The sequence below is a fragment of the Apium graveolens genome, chromosome 2, assembly GCF_009905375.1.
Source record: "Apium graveolens cultivar Ventura chromosome 2, ASM990537v1, whole genome shotgun sequence".
In the NCBI taxonomy this organism is placed as follows: Eukaryota; Viridiplantae; Streptophyta; class Magnoliopsida; order Apiales; family Apiaceae; genus Apium; species Apium graveolens.
In genome coordinates this window covers 15,037,062-15,056,380 of record NC_133648.1, presented here as the reverse complement: position 1 = coordinate 15,056,380, position 19,319 = coordinate 15,037,062, and the positions used below count along the sequence as shown (strand labels likewise).

General features: G+C 32.9%; 1 long non-coding RNA gene across 1 annotated transcript; it reads right to left on the bottom strand.

The window, feature by feature from the left end:
• Positions 1–4,322: 4,322 nt before the first annotated feature.
• LOC141705827 (uncharacterized) lies at positions 4,323–5,046 on the bottom strand. The gene is made up of 3 exons (XR_012568493.1): positions 4,936–5,046; positions 4,770–4,831; positions 4,323–4,606 (listed from the first exon to the last, which is right to left on the bottom strand). It is a non-coding gene; the product is annotated as an uncharacterized LOC141705827 (long non-coding RNA).
• Between the last annotated feature and the right edge of the window lie 14,273 nt (positions 5,047–19,319).

Sequence of the window (19,319 nt, the reverse complement as noted above, 5' to 3'; positions counted from 1 at the left end):
TTCTATTTTGTTTCCCGAAAACTTTATACTGACCAAATTTTTTATATTATATTTTGTTGCGCAAAATCTTCATACGGACCAAAATTTTAATGTTTCTATTATCAAATACAAAAAATTAAAATTCTCCTATCACCTATATTTTTTTCATCATCATAAATAAGTGTACATGTAATGCATGTTATGATATAATCAAAATTTCAAATCAAAATAATTTTATTTGGTTTGCTATTTTAACAGCCAAGCATCAGTTTGTCTAGTACCGCTAAATAGTGTTTAATCCTGAATTGATGCTTCGATTTTTTAAAAATATTGTTCATTGATCCAAATAAATAAACAAATATTTAAATTTTATAAAGTTATCAAATACAAGAAAAATCAATCAAATATCTCTTATCACATTTATTTTTTTCCTTAGTAAAGATATATTTATTTATCTCTTATCACATTTATCTCTTATCACATTTATTTGTACATGGCATGAATTTTATCCTTGTATATTAAAATATATTTTTTTGGAATATACAATACCACTTGAATTTTTAAATATATTTTGTGTTTTTAATTTTGTATTTTAATTTCAGCAAATTCAAATAGAAAGTGGAAAAATATCCCGCCATTTCAAAAAGGCTAAATTTGACCGAAATCGGTTGAATTTAGGAGTGCCAAATAATTCATTGCTGCGAAAATTTCTTCCAATTTTTTATCAACGCTAAATAACACCATACAAATATATCGGTCGAATTTAGAATTGACTTGTGATTAATACAATTTAGTATAATTTAGTATAATTCGTCTTTATTCATTAACTTAGTTATAAAAACTATAAAATAATTTTTGTATTCGATAACCAAGGTGTTAGAATTGACTCGTGATTAATACAATTTTACCGTCCTTGAGGAACGATAACTAGTAATTACTACTATATTATGTTTCCATTGTGTACATCTACACATCTGAATTTTTACGTAATATCCTGCATCAGTAATCCTCATCATGCCAAAATAATACATGAAATAAAATACAATGTAATGCTAATTCAACTGCATTGGGATAAGGGTTCTAACTAGCGTTGCATAATTCATACAATAGTTGCACAATCAACTGAGATTTGAGGCCTATTGTTCAGTAGAAACATACAATACTTAAATAGAAGCCTTGCTCGGTGACATATTTGATATAGGAACCTCTTCCTCTATACAAATTACAAAACTATGAAGCCTCCTAAAATGATACTTTATTTCCTTGAAATTCAGCTTGAAATAAAACATATGTCTCCTGATGTAGTTAGCTATATTTTAGTAGAGAAACAAATATTCTAGATATTATTTGTTGTCCTTTGAGGCGGTTGAAGCTAGATAAAAGGAACTTTTAGTTGCTATTTTAAACAATGTCCCTTTTATATCTTCCATGCAATTATGTGAAATGGTTGCACCAAATTAGTTTAGAATATGAATAATTAAACATAGATTTTTAAGTTTTCTCAAGCAAGGCAAAAGTTGTTAGGAATTAATCTAAGTGTGTTTTTATGTTTTGCTGAAAATAAAAGGCTGACAAACAAGAAATCAGCGAGTAGATGTAGTTATAAGTTTGCTTCAGTAATAATAGGAGAATCACTAATTATTTCTTGAAGTGATTTTAGGAAATTGATCTGGTGAACATTATACCAGAAAATTTCAGTATTTAATCTTACTTTGTTTTCATTCAGCACATATGCAATAAAATCAAAAGTTTTATCTTCCATTCGTGACAAGCTATTCTCATAGAATACATGTGTGTTTATTTTGCAACGTATATTTGGTATCAGAGCCTCAATCACTAGAGCTTGATTCGATGTATGCCAAACACTACAAGAAAATCCTGTTTTCACAACAGAAATTTTCGTTGGCATACAAAGAAAATCCGTTAGTATAACAGCATGCCAACAGAATGCCCACTGAAACGGTCCGTCGGAGGAAACGCCGTTGGGAAGTAGCTGCCTAACCGAATTATTTTCTGTTGTAAACTTAACAACGGAATAACATCCGACTAATAACAGAGTTCTTATTTTTGAAATAACAAAGATACAACCGACTTGGTAACCGAATATTTCATTGGTAATTTTAGCAACCATATGCTAACTGATTTTTCATTGTTAAATTTAGTAACAAATTGCCAACGAATTATTGCTCGCAACACTTTACCAACAGATTAGCCCTTATCAGCAACACTACCAAATATTTGTTAGTAATTCACTCTTGATAACACTCCAACAATCAATATTAATAACATAATATAAGCATGTAAATCTATGATTTTATATATATTTACTTATTTAACCAAAAATACCCAAACATTAGCAGCTTGTCAATAGAAAATACAAATTCAAAATGGAGAGCATTTTCATTAAAAAGAAACCATCATCATACAAGATGGGCAGAAGGTGAGCAGAAGAATTCAACAACTTAATATTCACCAAAGTCTCATTCGACATGAATGCAAAACCTAACCTACCACCAACTAAAATATTTCAAGATACTAGGATGAGTATCATATCCAAAACCAAAATAAGCAAACCTAACAGTTTGGAACTAGTATAAAACCATAACAAGATTTGCTGAATCAATGACAAATGAGGGTAAGACTAAACTAATACAAGATACTTTGTGATGAAGAAATTCCATTTATCCTATTCTTCATATCAGGCCCTCCAACTATGTGTCAACCTCCATTATTGTTGAGGTTTGTGTAAGTGAATTTCCTAAACAGTCTGATAGTTGCATCAGAAAAACCACCACTAAACCCTGGAACAAAACGTAATTTTAAAATTATTAACTGATAGTCCATATGGCTCCTGGGAGAACTACTCCTAGGCCTTCAGCTCCATACAGCTCCTGGGAGGACTACTCCTAAGCTCCTAACTCCATACAGCTCCTGGGAGGACTACTCCTAAGCTCCTAACTCCATACAGCTCCTGGGAGGACTACTCCTAAGCTCCTAACTCCATACAGCTCCTGGGAGGACTACTCCTAAGCTCCTAACTCCAGGCAGCTCCTGGGAGGCCTACTCCTAAGCTCCTAACTCTATGCAGCTCCAGGAATGCCTACTCCTAGGCTCATAACTCTACGCAGCTCCTAGAAGGGGTAGTCCCGCACACTACCACTCCTGGCCAGCTTAGTCCCGTAAGCGGAACCTTGATAAACCCCAACACGTGAGACGTTGGCCCAAGCACGTGACGGGGACAACTGTCACACATCAATCATGGGAATAATCAGGGCACGTGTCAGAGGATCCTCAAAACATTCCTCGACCAGTCCCGCGCTGACGCGTGTAAAGCATCCACTCCCGCCAGGTGCCCTCCGCTCCCAGAACCAACGGCTACGATTCGAAGGTACCAACCCCAAAACCCTACTCTTGAGCTATAAATAGCCCAAGAAGGTGAGGTTTTGGGGTTAATCACTCTCTCACACTCATATACACACACAGCAACCTTACATTCATATTCATCTTCATCTTCCCAAAAAGCTAGTTCTTACTCTCACGCCGGAGGCGCCGCGGGACTCCAACCCCCCTTCCGGTGTTGTTTTGTAGGAACCCAACCACAGCTACACCTCTACAGCGGCGAAAGATCCAGGACGGCGTCGAAGGAGCAGCCCCGCCACCAGGAGTTATCATTAACAACACAAGTAATACAAAAAAATACAAAAATAATATCAACTATCAGACGAAAAAACAAGAACAACGATGTTAGCCATTACCTAATTATGAAAATTCTAAACCAACGTGACAATTAAGAAGAAGAAGCAACAATCATCACAATGTTAAACTAAGACTATTGAGAGAAATGCCACTACTCGGTAAACACGCCTCTATTACTAGGAAAAAGAAGAAGAGAGAAATGACGATAATTTCTAGTAACATACAAAATAAAAACGGGCGGGTTTTTTCTAATGCCATTGTCTTTATTTACTAAATTTTCGCAACCTGCTATAAGGGGAAGTACACATGATAGTCTGGTTTGCCTAGTTATTTTCTAGTTTTCAGTAGTACAAGAATTGTATATTTCTAAATATATTTCAGTAGTAAAAGATACTAGTCTACTTAAAGAAATACAAGATTAAGCCCCGAAAACTCTATTAACTAATAACTCTAAACTAGTGCTATATAAATTGAGTTGATAATTGGATGACAATAAAAAAATAAAGAATACATAAATTATGTCTACCCACGCATCATATTATATTTTGCATAAGCGTAAAATCTCCAGAGGTTTCGAAGATTACTCGATATTGGAATAATTAGATGCACGCACTGACTAGTAATCAAGGCCATTTGTGACACTCAAGTACAATGACATTATGTAATAGCTTCAAACAATATATCAAATCAGATATGTTGACAAGTACTTGCAAAGTTGGACACACACTGTCATTCAAGTTGCAACTTTGCTAATAAATTACAAAGAAGCATACATTGTCCAGAAGTCCAACAAAGACAAAATGAAGAGATGTGTAGAATCACTAGCTATTACAGCTTGCATCCCTTCAATCCCACTACATCCCAATTGAGTTGGTTTACAATCATATACACATGATAAAGGTGTAGATGAAAAGTACCTCTTCACAAAATCCTGTTACGAAACTTACCCACTTTAAAATTCAAGTATAAGATGTATTAAAAAAATTAGGCATTAGGGTTCAAAACTTACCCCCAATTTAAAATTAAATCGAACTCACTATTTGCTCACTTAACAATCGAGCTCACTACTTATCAAATTGAATTTATTCACTTACCAATTGAGCTTTCAAGCTTTAGAGAATAACGACTCTAAGAGTATAACACCAAAATCGAAGACCTAAATCACAAATGAAGTCCCATAATAAAATCATGAATCATCAAAGAACTCCAAATTAAACAACAGAGTAAGCCAAAAAATGGACTTAAAAGAAAGAACATTACCTATGTCAGAAAACAACATCACCTTCATTTGAGAGAGAGGGGAAAGGTTAGAAGAGGGGGAACAACAGAGAGCGGGAGAATCACCTTCTGTTTTACTTTTCTTATTTCCGCTTTTGGGATGAGCGGGATGGTAAACCCCCTAAAAAAATTTTGTTATTAATTTTATAATTCATTTTTTATTGTATGTCAAAAGTGTTTGGATAAATATTTTAAAATTAATTGTTTTTAAAAAAATAATTTTTTTGAATTGAGATATTTCTAGTTTCTTAGAAAAAATTATTTATTTGATTTGAAATTTTAACAATCAACAAGTCATTTGATCGGTACCTCTAACCCGTGTTTCATCCTTGATTGTTGTTTAGAATTTTCAAAAAAAAAATCTCGACGATCCAACCACATGGATGTGAAAACTTATATATATATATTAGTGATATTTCCAATTTATAATAGATTTATGCATATTGATTTTTAAAATAATTACTTAATTTTATAATATGTATATAAAATGTGATTTAAATATATATTTTTAATATATTTCATAAAATTTTTACCTAAAAAATATTCGATTAATATTCAAAATAAGTAGTGAATGTTAAAATGCCAACCGAATAAAAATAATATTGAATATTTTGGGTCATTATTAACATATCCAGATCTTGATATCGATACTTTTAGATTTATGAAAAATATGTTAAAAAAAACGAAATATCATAAAAGGAGGTAACACTAATTAGAAACAATAACTAATCAATTATATTAAAAATGGGATTATAAAACTTATTTAATCTTACACGGGTGCTTACAAAAAATTCCTAATAACAAATTAGTTGTGTTAAATATAATTTTAGTTTGATTAGAAAAAAGCCACACTTCATTATTTTGGAGGAGAAAACTAAAAAAATAATATTTTTACTTTACCAATGAATTAGTAACAAAAATGATTTCAACCGATCTAAAATAGTAATATTTTAGTAACAGAATCAGTATGACCGATCTAAAATTACAACGAACTACCAACAAAATTACCAATGAGTAGTGTTGTTGGTAGAGCGTTAGTAATTTCTTGGTAAACCGTTGTTGTTTCGTTACTACTCAGTTAGTACTAATCAATTACAAATCCGTGGGTATTTTCGTCGGTAAATTTGGGCGGGTGATTTGACGCTTATTAATCTCAACCGATATTTTCGTTGGCAAAACATTTGTTGGCGAACCGTTACCTATCTGTTATAATATTGTCAGCTTTTTAATATTTTGATATATGTTAGTAATTCGTTAGTAATTGTCAACATATAATTTTTCGTTGGTAATTTTTGTTGTTAAAATTGGGAATTCTTGTAGTGGTACATGCCAAAATCTACAACGATGGAGACTATGAAAAACAAAGACAGTTCCGTAGGGAAAAGATACCCGATGTTGACAAAAACCAACTACATGATTGGTCACTTAAAATGAGGGTTTAGATGTAGGCACATGGAATCTAGGAGGCTATTGAACCCAAGAGTGATAAAGAAACAGTCGATGAGAAGACAGATAAAACGACCATGGCTACAATTTATCAGGGAATCCCTGAAGATATAATATTGTCAGTTCTAGAGAAGAAAACAGCCAAGGAAGTGTGGGAGGCGGTGAAAACTATATGTTTGGGTGCTGATCGGGTAAAGAAAGTGAGAATTTAGACATTGAAGGCTAAATTCGAGTTCTGAAATATGAAAGATACAGAACTGGTCAATCATTTTGCATGAGGTTAAATGGTCTAGTGACTAATATACGTGCCTTAGGATATCAGTTGATGAGGCATATATGGGGAAGAAACTTCTTCGTGTTGTTTCATCAAAATCCTTGAGAGTAGTTCGGAAATCTAGAGACGATGAAAATCAAGAAAGCAGTGGGCTCCCCCACGGCTCACGAAGAGCAATTCCATGGACAGAGTGAACCAGTTGAAGGATAATTATTACTGATCGAGGAAGAGTGGAGGAAACGAGAGGATAACATAGAACAATTATTGCTTACAAGAGTGGAATGGCTGAAAAGGTCAAATAAAGGAGAGTCACCCCCAGTCCATAAAATCAAACCGGCAATGGTGGTAATTATCATAGCTGATAAGGAGTATGTCTGGTACGAGATAGAAGCGGGGTACGATGTTATAATCGCCAATCCTTAGGCCATTTTGCGTCTAAATATCGAAGGCCCCAAAAAGAGAACGATATGAAAGAAAGGACTAAGTTGAATCTGACTTACACTTAAGATGATGAACTCACGCTGCTGTTGGTCGAACAAAAAGATGTAGCAAAAGGCGAACTATTATTGAATGAAGGGGAGGTGAATCCCCAACTGAACAAAAATGGTTATGGTAACGTGGAATCGAACTTATGGTACTTGGATAATGGAGCCAGTAACCATATGACGGGAAATCGCACAAAGTTCAGAAATTTAGACGAGAATGTGACTGCAAAAGTATGGTTTGGTGATGGGTCGAGCGTGGAAATTAAATGAAAGGGTATAATTGCTTTCCAATGTAAAAACGGGGAGGAACTTTTCTTCAATGAGGTATATTAATCCCAAATCTCTGTAACAATATCATATCTCTTGGCCATGTTTAAAAAAATGGGAACTGAGTTGTTTTAAAAGGCATGCATGATTGGTCTGAAAGCTAAATGATCCCCAAATAGGCTGTATAAAATTATTATGTAAACGGTTCAACCCACCTGTTTGTTATCAAAAGTGGAGGAATCTACTTGGTTATGGAACGCCCGACTCAGACATGTAAATTTCCCATCAATGGTAAAAATGTCGACGAACAAGATGGTGGGCGAGTTGTCTGAGTTGACTCAGCCAAAAGAACGATGTGATGAGTGTTTGATGTCAAAATAAATCAAGAAGTCGTTCCCTCAACAAACTGAATTTCAAGCAATAGTGGTATTGGTCTCATATATGGTGATTTTGCGGGCTTATAAGCCCAAAAATAGCAGCAGTTAATCATTATTTCTTTCTTTTAGTTGATGACTTTAGCCGTATGATATGGGTGTGCATATTGAAAAGCAAATATGAGGCATTTGGAGTGTTTAAGAAATTTTTAGCCGAGGTTTAAAAAATTATCAGGTGAAAATATTAAAGTGTTTCACACGGATGAAGGGGTGAGTTTATGTCAAATTATTTTTCAAGGTACTGTGAAGATGCAGGCATTATCAGACATTTTACTGCACCATACACCCCACAACAGAACCGAGTTTTGGAGAGAAAGAATAGGATAGTGGTTGCCATGGGTCGCAGTTTATTGAAAGAGATGAGATTACCACTAATATTCTTGGGAGAGGCTATACACAACTCATTTTATCTGCTTAATCGCTTACCCACTAAAGCATTGTCCGGAGAAACACAGCGTGGAAGAATAGAAAACTTGAGGTTGGACATAATAGGTTTTTTGGTTGTGTGGAACACATGAAGTTGCTAAGTGCGCACACAACAAATATCAGTGATCGAACACTACAAGAAAAATTGGCTAAATACAACCGCACAAATACAACCGACATCAAATTCAACCGTTTTCGGTTGAATTTAAGGGCGCGGCTAAAGTCAACCGCATGCGGTCGTATTTATATACGGTCGTATTTACGCGGTCGAATTCAGTACTAATTACAACCGAATAAATACAACCGTATTTATATGCAACCGTATACGGTTGAGTTTAGCCGTGCTCCTAAATTCAACCGCATTCGGTCGAATTTAGCCTTACTAATTACAACCGAATAAATACAACCGTATTTATATGCAACCATATACGATTGAGTTTAGCCGTGCTCCTAAATTCAACCGTATTCGGTCGAATTTAGCCTTACTAATTGTAACCGAATAAATACAACCGTATTTATATGCAACCATATACGGTTCAGTTTAGCCGTGCTCCTAAATTCAACCGTATTCGGTCGAATTTAGTCTTGCCAAAAAATGGAGGGAATTTTCCCGCCAACGAATTTTGTACTAAATTCAACCGATTTCGGTCGAATTCAATGTTTAAAAATGGCGAAAAATTTCTGAAAAAAAATATAAAATGAAATTTACACGAAATTTATATTTTAGTTCTTGTAAAAAAGATTATTATGGTAGTTAGATATTTATGGTTCAATTAATAATTAGAGTTTGAGTTTCAGTTTATTCTGTATTTGTTTTAAATTATAATCCAACCATACGGATATGAAAATTGTCAAAACAAAAAGTTTACGGAAAATTGTAAGTAATTTGAATATTTAAATTTTAAATATTTTTACAAATTGAATTTAGGGGGTGAGATCCTAACACTAAAGTAGTTCGACCAGTACTTCTTACTAGTGTTTAGTCTCATACTGATGTTTCGATTTTTTCAAAACTTTTGTAATGATCCAACCTTACAGATGTCAAGATCTATATATTTTAGTGATATTATAAAAAAATTAGTAGTTTGACCGGTACTTCTTAATAGTGTTTAGTCCCTTATTGGTGTTTCAATTTTTTTAAAAATATTTATCCATGATCCAGCTGTAAGGATGTCAAGATCTATAAAGTTTAGTGATATAATAAAAAATTTAGAAAAAATAAATGTATTTGATTTGCTATTTTAACAGTCAATCAGTAGTTTGACAACTACTTCTTAATAGTGTGAGTCTAATACTGATATTTCGATTTTTTTAAAAATATTTATGAATGATCCAGCCGTAAGGATGTTAAGATCTATATATTTTAGTGATATGATAAAAAAATTTAGAAAAAAATAAATTTATTTGGTTTGCTATTTTATCAGTCAACTAGTAGTTTGACCGGTACTTCTTAATACTTTTTGTCTCATATTGATGTTATGAATTTTTCAAAATAATTTATGAATGATCCAACCATAAGGATGTGAAGATCTATATATATTAGTGATATGATAAAAAAATTAGAAAAAATAAATTTATTTGGTTTGTTATTTTAACAGTTGACTAATAGTTTAACCTTTAATTCTTAATAGTGGTAAGTCTCATACTGATGTTTCGGTTTTTTAAAAAGTGTTTATGAACGATCCAACCTTATAGATGTCAAGATCTATATATTTTAGTGATATGATAAAAAATTTAGAAAATAATAAATGTATTTGGTTTGCTATTTTAATAGTCAACTAACAGTTTGACCAGTACTTCTTAATAGTGTTTAGTCCCATACCGATGTTTCAATTTTTTAAAAAATATTTATGAATGATCCAACCGTAAGGATGTCAATATCTATATATTTTAGTGATATGATAAAAAATTTAGAAAAAAGTAAATGCATTTGGTTTGCTATTTTAACGGTCAACTAGTACTTTGACCAGTACTTCTTACTAGTATTTAGTCTCATACTGATATTTCCATTTTTTTAAAAATATTTAATAATGATCCAACCTTACAGATGTCAAAATCTATATATTTTAGTGATATGATAAAATTTTTAGAAAAAAATAAATGTATTTGGTTTCTTGTTTTAATAGTCAACTAGTAGTTTGACCAGTACTTCTTAATAATGTTTAGTCCCATACTGATGTTTCGATTTTTAAAAAAATATTTATGAAAGATTCAACCGTAAGGATGTCAATATCTATATATTTTAGTGATATGATAAAAAAATTAGAAAAAAATAAATGTATTTGTTTTGCTATTTTCATAGTCAACTAGTAGTTTGACCAGTACTTCTTAATAGTGTTCAGTCCCATATCGATGTTTCAATTTTTTAAAAAATATTTATGAATGATCCAACTGTAAGGATGTCAATATCTATATATTTTAGTGATATGTTAAATTTTTTTTAAAAATATTAATGTATTTGGTTTGCTATTTTAACAGTCAACTAGTACTTTGACCAGTACTACTTACTAGTGTCTAGTCCCATACTAATGTTTCGATTTTTTAAAAAATGTTTATGAATGATCAAACCTTACAGATGTCAAGATCTATATATTTTAGTGATATGATAAAAAATTAGAAAAAAAAATGTATTTGGTTTGATATTTTAACAGTCAACTAGTACTTTTACTAGTACTACTTACTAATGTCTAATCCCATACTTATGTTTCAATTTTTTAAAAAATGTTTCTGAATGATCTAACCTTACAGATGTCAAGATCTATATATTTTAGTGATATGTTAAAAAAATTAGAAAAAAATAAATGTACTTGATTTGCTATTTTAACAGTCAACTAGTAGTTTGACTAGTACTTCTTACTAGTGTTTAATCCCATACCGATGTTTCGATTTTTGAAAAAATATTTATGAATGATCCAACCTATAGATGTCATTATCTATATATTTTAGTGATATAATAAAAAGTTTAGAAAAATATAAATGTATTTAGTTTGCTATTTTAACATTCAACTAGTAGTTTGATCAGTATTTCTTACTAGTGTTTAGTTCCATACCGATGTTTCCATTTTTTTTAAAAAAATTATGAATGATCCAATCTTACAAATGTCAATATCTATATATTTTAGTGATATGATAAAAAATTTAGTAAAATATAAATATATTTGGTTTGCAATTTTAACGGTCAACTAGTATTTTGACCATTACTTCTTTCTAAATTGATCAAATTCACAATTTCAAATTTTTTATTAAAATAATGAGTTATTAAAATAAATTATAAAATTAAAATATATTAAGAAAAAGTTTAACAAATTATAATATTTTTTCATAGAAATTATCCAGATCTAAATTTTCATAACATAAAATACGTAATATGTGAAGTGAATTTATAAATTGACACTCCTAAACTCAACTGACTGCGGTCGTATTTAGTCTGGCCACGTCAGCGATCCGTGTGATTCAGATCCAACGTGCCAAATTTAAGTGCTAAAAAGTAATCCAACGGTTGATCTTATATTTTATAAACAAACTAAAAAACAATATTATTTTAACTTAAAACCCCCCAACCCCAACCCCCACCCCTGTCCTCGTCAGCATGTGTCTAATGATAAGACTACTCCTCGTCAGCATGTGAATAACATGAAGCATGATAGGTCTAAGACTGCTAGTCCTTCTAAGGCTAAAAAGGAGACATTTGTGCCTAAGCTTAAACAGAAATTTGTTAAGGCTGTTTACAAGGTCAAATGTTCAGTCATTGAGAAAGTTGAGACAATTAAAATTAAAAATGTTGTTTTTCCTGACAAAGGACAATTCTACAAGTATGCCGGGCCCAACCAAGTTTGGGTTCCGAAGAAGGTCTAATCCATTTGTAGTGCAGGGCATTAAACAAGTATAACCGGTAGTGTGGATTCTTGACAGTGGATCATCAAGACATATGACCGGAGATAGAGCCCTGCTATCAAATGTGGTTGAGAAAGCTGGCCCCATGGTTACCTTTGGAGATAACAGCAAAGGTTTATCTGAGGGATATGGCTGTTTGCAAGCTGGGAATGTTATCATTGTAATTTTGTATATTGTGCTAGGTTATTATCAGGAAGCAGTATCCAACATATAGCACCAGTGACGAGACTTGGGAATATTACGACATATCAAGCACCTGCTGCACATTACACTTGGAATTGTACTCTAGTAAGATGTGTACAAGTGTACTCCTGATTGGTGAGTTAAAAGAGGAAGTCAGTACACCACAGTTCATGGACTTTGCAGCTGCATATCTATTGGACTATGCAATCTCTTCTTCACAATCTCACTTCAGGTTGGTATGAACTAGTATACTGCTCAAGCAATCATCAAGGACATGGTATGGCACTCTAACAGAAGTTATAATTTTATATGAATAAGTAGAGTCGTCATATTAATAACTATCTTATCACTAAGCACAATCATATTGTTTTATATGTGCAGTGGTATATTGATTATGCAACATAACAATTAGTATCTAAAGTACTTGACAAGTATCGGTCAATGATATGTTGTTAACATTATGTTGCAGATATTTGTAAGCTTTTGACATGAATGAGAATTACTTAGACTTTACCCTAAGTGATCAATGTTTTATCAAAAACTCATTCATTTTGAAAAACAAAAATTAAACTTCTTTCTACATTAGTGATTTCTTATTTCATGTAAAATTTTTTGAAATCACTATTGTAAATCATTTTCTCTCTATTACCATATGTTCTATGATACAGGTTCAGTCTCCAATGACTTTCTTTCATTAACAGTCATGAGGTTGAAAACCCACAACGTCTATCCCAGACTGTAAAGACAAACACAAAAACAGAACCAACCAACACTCTTTTACCACTAAAAGTAGTATGAATGAGCGTGAGGGAGATAGTGCCTAGTGCACCACATAAGGAAGGTTCTGTAGTCAACCCAGTAGCTCTGTCTCATACATAGATGAGTAGTATTTAAACCGAGACAACTGCTAGCCCCCATACATCTTCTCAAAAAGATGTAATGGCTGAAAAGGCACAAAAACAGTTACTAGATTCATTCTCTCAACAGGGTGCGTCTATTGAAATTTTGCCTGTCGGCCAAGGTATCCGATGTAGTGTCACCACTCCAAACATAATCAATTCTTGATGCACAAGGAGAGGTTACACACACAAAGGATGAGTTGACGGAAACAAGAGTTTCGACCATTTTAAGGTCAGATTCGATTGTTCAAGGTTCGTTAGTGGACCAATTGCCTTTACAGGTGTTAGGAGAGGATACTGATCCAAAAGCCATATGTCAGTGGTCAGTGTCTACCTCCCCAGGCTTAAATCCCCTGGATGTATCTGCGGATAGTGGATCTGACATAGGCGCAGATCGGCAACTTGTTGACAATGATTCAGATATTACCTGATGAGTCACAAGGAAATGTCTTCACAGACATTAGAAGGGAACTTTGATCTTTATGCTAAATTCGTTGGATCATTGTTTACCTTCCCAGAATTCAAATCTGGAACCCTAAAAGGGAAACTAGCAACTTGTAGATTATGACTCAGATTCATCTGACGAGTTTAACAAGGATGGGGATTTGCGAACTCCCATTGCACCATCTGTGACCTCCTTAAAGGATGGCTAAGGTGATTTTCCTTGCAGGTACAGCTGGATTATGGAGCTATGAGAGAAGAGTGATACACTTGTGAGAATGAGTGTAAACACGAGTGGAGAGAAGAGTGAAACACATGTGAGGTACACTAAACAGAATCACACACTCACAGTGAGGTAGAAAAAGAAACTACTTGTTATTTCTTTTCCAACCAAGTGAAATATGAGAACTCCTTCAGACGACGGCATACATTCCTTCTTTAAGGGGGAGATAAAAGCTTAAGTAAAAGTTTGGAGGATTCCTCAACTAAGGGGGAGAAATAGCAGGGAGTAAGAAAAAGATCCTAAAAATGTACACTACACCACACCATTGTTGTTTGTAACTACGGATCCTATTGTACGGGAGAGGTGGTAAACACAAGGTGATTTCCTAGTAAGGGAAGAAGCTGTTAGGGGAGTACCATTGATTTTATCTGCGGATCCTATTGTACGGGAGAGGTGGTAAAATGAAGGTGATCTTCTTTAATCAGTTGATTCTCATAGGGGGAGAAGCAAGAGATATGGGCTTCTCAACAGGAAATGTGGTTGTACAAATGAAGATGGAACTACTTGAAGATATGTTCAGTCTAGAGGAACATCTACTTGGAATCTGGAAAATGTTAAATCTAGTCCAGAACTTTTCTGCTATTTACTTTGCATGTATGTTTATATCTTTTTCTTATATGTTAGTTGAGTTATCCTCTAGGTATTTGTGTGTTATTGTCTAACAAACAAATAGGGGGAGATTGTAAGTCATATGTCATAGCCTATTTGTATATTCGAGGATTCAACTCAACTCAAATAAGAATGTAATAAGTAAATAGTGGAACTACCATCAGAGAGATCTCGCAAAGTAATATCTGTCAAAGGATTCAGAGACAAGGTTCATCTACAGACTTGAGGAATTAATTCACTGGAAGAAGTTCAAGAAATTGATCATGCCTCAGCGATATAAGTCAAGATCGTGGATTTAATCAAGTGACAGAGATCTCGTCAGAGTATCATTAATTACAAGGATTTAATCTGAAGAAAATCAAAGTGTCAAAGTCAAGACATGAAGAAACGTCACGGAAGTTAGTCACTCATGAACCAGACAGTACATCGAGTGTCAACGTTGAAGTGGTGGAATTGATTCATTATTTTCAGTGATTTTCAGAAGATTTGCAGAAGAATGGTTGCTGCTCAAGACTAGAATTAATTCTCTATTAATTAATTAAGTCATCTAATTTAATTAAGAAAATAAATTATATCTGCGAAGAATAATTTATTTATTAATTGAATTAATTGATTAATTAATTCTGAATTAATTCTAGGAATTTTAGGAATTTTCAAAATTTTAATTGGATTAAATTCAAATCTTAAATCAGCAAGACAAATGGAAATGAACTAGCATGACAATCTGGATTGTCATACCGATTGTCATGCTAGGCCATATTCAATTGTCATACCGAAAGTTACTCTAGGAGGATGATTGTCTTGCTAGTTCATTCTGATTGTCTTGCTAGTTCATTCTGATTGTCATGCTAGTTCATTCAGATTGTCTTGCTAGTTCATTCAATTGTCCTACCGAAAGTCTTGCCAGCTATAGGATTGTCATGCCAAGTCAATTCTATTGGTTTTGTTGATTTAAATAGAAGCAGAGAAGCAGCATATCAATCTATCATTCAAACAGAAGAACAAAGAACAAGAAAAGCAGCCGCCTTGAAATATTACATTTTTCATCTGTTTAATTCAAGATCAATTTCTAGATTGTAAAGTTAAATCCAATCAACTAGAAATCTTTATCTTGTTCTTGTGTAACAATCTAGCGGATCAAAATCCCTAGAACTTAATCTCAAATTGCGTTTAGCATTTGAATCTTTTTATTACAAAAATAGAAAAAGTTCATGTCGAATTTATTCTAGATTTGTGATAATTAATTTGAGATTAATTCCTTGTAATCGATACAGTTGTTGTAACACCTTTCAAGTTTAATAATATTTTTATTTAACTTGAATTTTGTTTCACATTTTTTATTCCGCATTTAATTCGATTATTCGGTACTGTTTGTATTCAACCCCCCCTTCTACAAACACATTGGGACCTAACATCCCCGCATCTTCGTTTTGCATTCTGACTAACATATTAGGCTCACCGTGGTGGTGGTGTTTAATCCTGGGAACATTTACATTTTATAAATTTTTGGTTGCCGGAATTTTTGAAGCTCACCGGAATCTGAGAATTTTCCGGTGAGCTTTTTTAAAAAAAACTGATGCTTGTTAATTCTACCGCATTCGGTCAAATTTAGAACATTATTTTTAATCATATACGGTCGAATTTAGAACCATATCTTCTACCATATACGGTCGAGTTTATATTTTAGGCGGGCGTTTTGAATTTTTACAAAAATTCAAATTTTTGGGGGGATTTTCAAATTTGAATTGAAAAATTAAATTTGACTGAATACGGTTGTATTTAAGCGGTTGTATTTAAGCGGTCGTATTTAGTATAAATACAACCGCCTTACTAAATATTACTCGAGCATTTACAACCGGTCCAAAAACTGGTTGTATTTAGCTAAATACAACCGGATTCGGTTGTATTTAGCTAAATACAACCGTTTTTTTACCGGTTGTATTTAGCCATTTTTCTTGTAGTGGAAGTAAACTTACTGTGCAACTTGGAAGGGAAAAGGACAAAGCATATCAAGTGTATGATCCAATTTCTGTGACTGTACACGTGAGCAGGGACCTAGTATTTCAGGAAAGTAGAAGCTAAAACTGTGATATTCAACAGTAAAAACCAGAAGCTCATGAATCTTTTAATGTCGTGAATAACTATTCAAGTGAGTCAGTTGAGATAAATATTACATTCAAGAGGATCCAGTTACACCAAGCAGCAATATGATGGGAGAAAATTCAGCTACAGATTCTGAGTCAATACACGAAGATTTATCCAACAATAGTAAGTACTAATGCTTCCACTGGTGATTCATATAGTAACTCGTTAATCAGCAGTAGTACTCCCAAGAATTTTCGTCTGTTGAGTAAAATCTATGATGAAAAAGAAGAATTCAGAGCAGAATATGAATTACTATTAATGGGCATAGACGAACCAAGTACGTATTGTTAAGCTAGTACAGACCCGGCAGGGATGAGAGCTGTGGAAAATGAACTTAAATCAATTGAAAAGAACAACACTTGACACCTAGTGGAGCTACTAGCTGCGCATAAAACAGTGGGTCTAAAATGGGTGTACAAGCTGAAACACAATACAAATGAAGAAAGAATAAAGCACAAAGCCAGGCTCGTGGAAAAGGGATACATGCAAAAACAAGGGGTGGATTTTGAGGAGGTTTTTACACCTCTGACTCGCCTTGAAACAGTCAGGCTGTTGCTAGCTCAAGCAGCGAAAAATTGATGGCAAGTTTATCATATAAACATTAAATTTGCTTTTCTTAAAGGAAAGTTTGAGGAAACATTTTATGTGAAATTAAGATGAACAAAGAGAATTTGGTGTACGAATTAGTAAAGGCTCTGTATGGTCTACGACAAGCTCCCCGAGCTTGGTATGCAAGCTTAAATAAATATTTCCAGAGTTTGGGTTTCTCAAAATGTCCATAGGAACATGATGTGTACACGAAAAGGGAGGGAGAAAACACTACAAGAAGAACGCAATCAGACAACACCGATCAGACAACACTCGACCAAAAAAGTGTTGCCCAAATTTTTCATACGACGGTTTTTTTGCAACCAAAAAACTGGTGTTGTCTGACGTTGATTACTACAAGCAATTAAAAAATATTGTCTAGTAAAACAAATTAGACAAGTGTTTTTGAAATCAAGGTGTTGTGCGAATGGGAAGGCTTTAGCATTAATACAACGCTTTAAAATCCATTGTCTAGTTGATGGAGACAGACAATCCTTTCTAAAGTGATGTTGTGCAAATGAGTAAGTTTGCACAACGAGTTTTAGAATGCATTGTCTGAAAATGATTGAGATAACGTCTAGTTTAACAGTTGTGGAAATGAGACAAGTGTTTTTTCTATTGGTTATTTAAGCTTGAATCGTACAATGTACAAATTAGGTGTTGTCTAAATGATACCTCATAGACAAGTGTTTTACCTATATTGTATACCACCTATATCAGACAATGGTCAAATTCTGAAAACAGTTGTCTTTCTTACCAAATTTAAAAACATGTTGCATAACAAAATGTTCAAATAAACCGTTGTCTGATTTATTACAATAAAAATAGTAAACAATTTAAAAAACAATTCCAAACAATTAATTTTAAATTTTTTTAAAACTACAAATTCTAATTAAATCCACTTTCATCCAGATTAAATATTTAAATTTTATATTTCAAAATAGTTTAATTATCTACTTTATAATTAACAAAAAAAATAATCACAAGTACTTCAAATTTATATTGTTAATTGTTCAATTCAAACAAGTGTTTTTCGACAAAACACGTTGTATTAATCTACCTTATACAAGTTTTTTTAAAATAAAACACTTGTAACAGTCAGACAATCGTTATCGATATTTATAATCTGTTGTAAAATTTATAATACTGCAACAATCTTAAAGAAAAAATCGTTGTAGAATTCCAACAACGGTATTTCCTAAAAAACGCTTATGTAAAGTAACTTACCACAACAAGATTTTAGGAAAAACCGTTGTCTATACTTTTACTAGTTTTTATTTTTTTTTCGGAATAATTATATGCCACCGTTTATTAATTTATACGAGTAACCAATAACTTACACAAAATTAATCTGTGTTTATTAAGATTTGAAATCACCTTTTTCATAGAATTTTGAATTCTTTTACCTATTAGTATTAGACGTTAGACGAATATTAATAGCGTCAACAGATAATCACATTGATGAGGACATAACGTGTAGATTAAGTTAAAAATGTAACTCATAATATCTATTTGTTGGTTTTGTGGACTTCGTACGGATGTTAATAGCGTTAACTTACGAATATTACCTTCTAGTCTGATCAAATATGCCTTGTCAGACTCAAGATTGAATTCCACAGCTTTATAACCCAAAAAAGTAGTTATAATCTTAGCAGAGTTAGGCTTCATCTCGACAATATCACCCTTGTGATCTCTGTACTTGGGACAATATGTGCTGTCAGACTTTATAGAATAAAGCTTCTTCTATCTCTGAATTTGAGTCTTCTAATAATTTGCAGCACTATATGTTAATTTGTTCTTCACAAGTAAGAATAAAACATGTTCTAGTTCCTCATAATACTTCAGTGGTACATTATCCTGCCTAATATGGTATACCCTTCCATCTGTCATAAAATATAACAAGATGTGTTCTTTTAAGAAGGTATGGTAAACCATCTATACAAATTCAAGCTCATTCAAACTTTCAGGAGTTGCTCCAACACCTGGTTCACT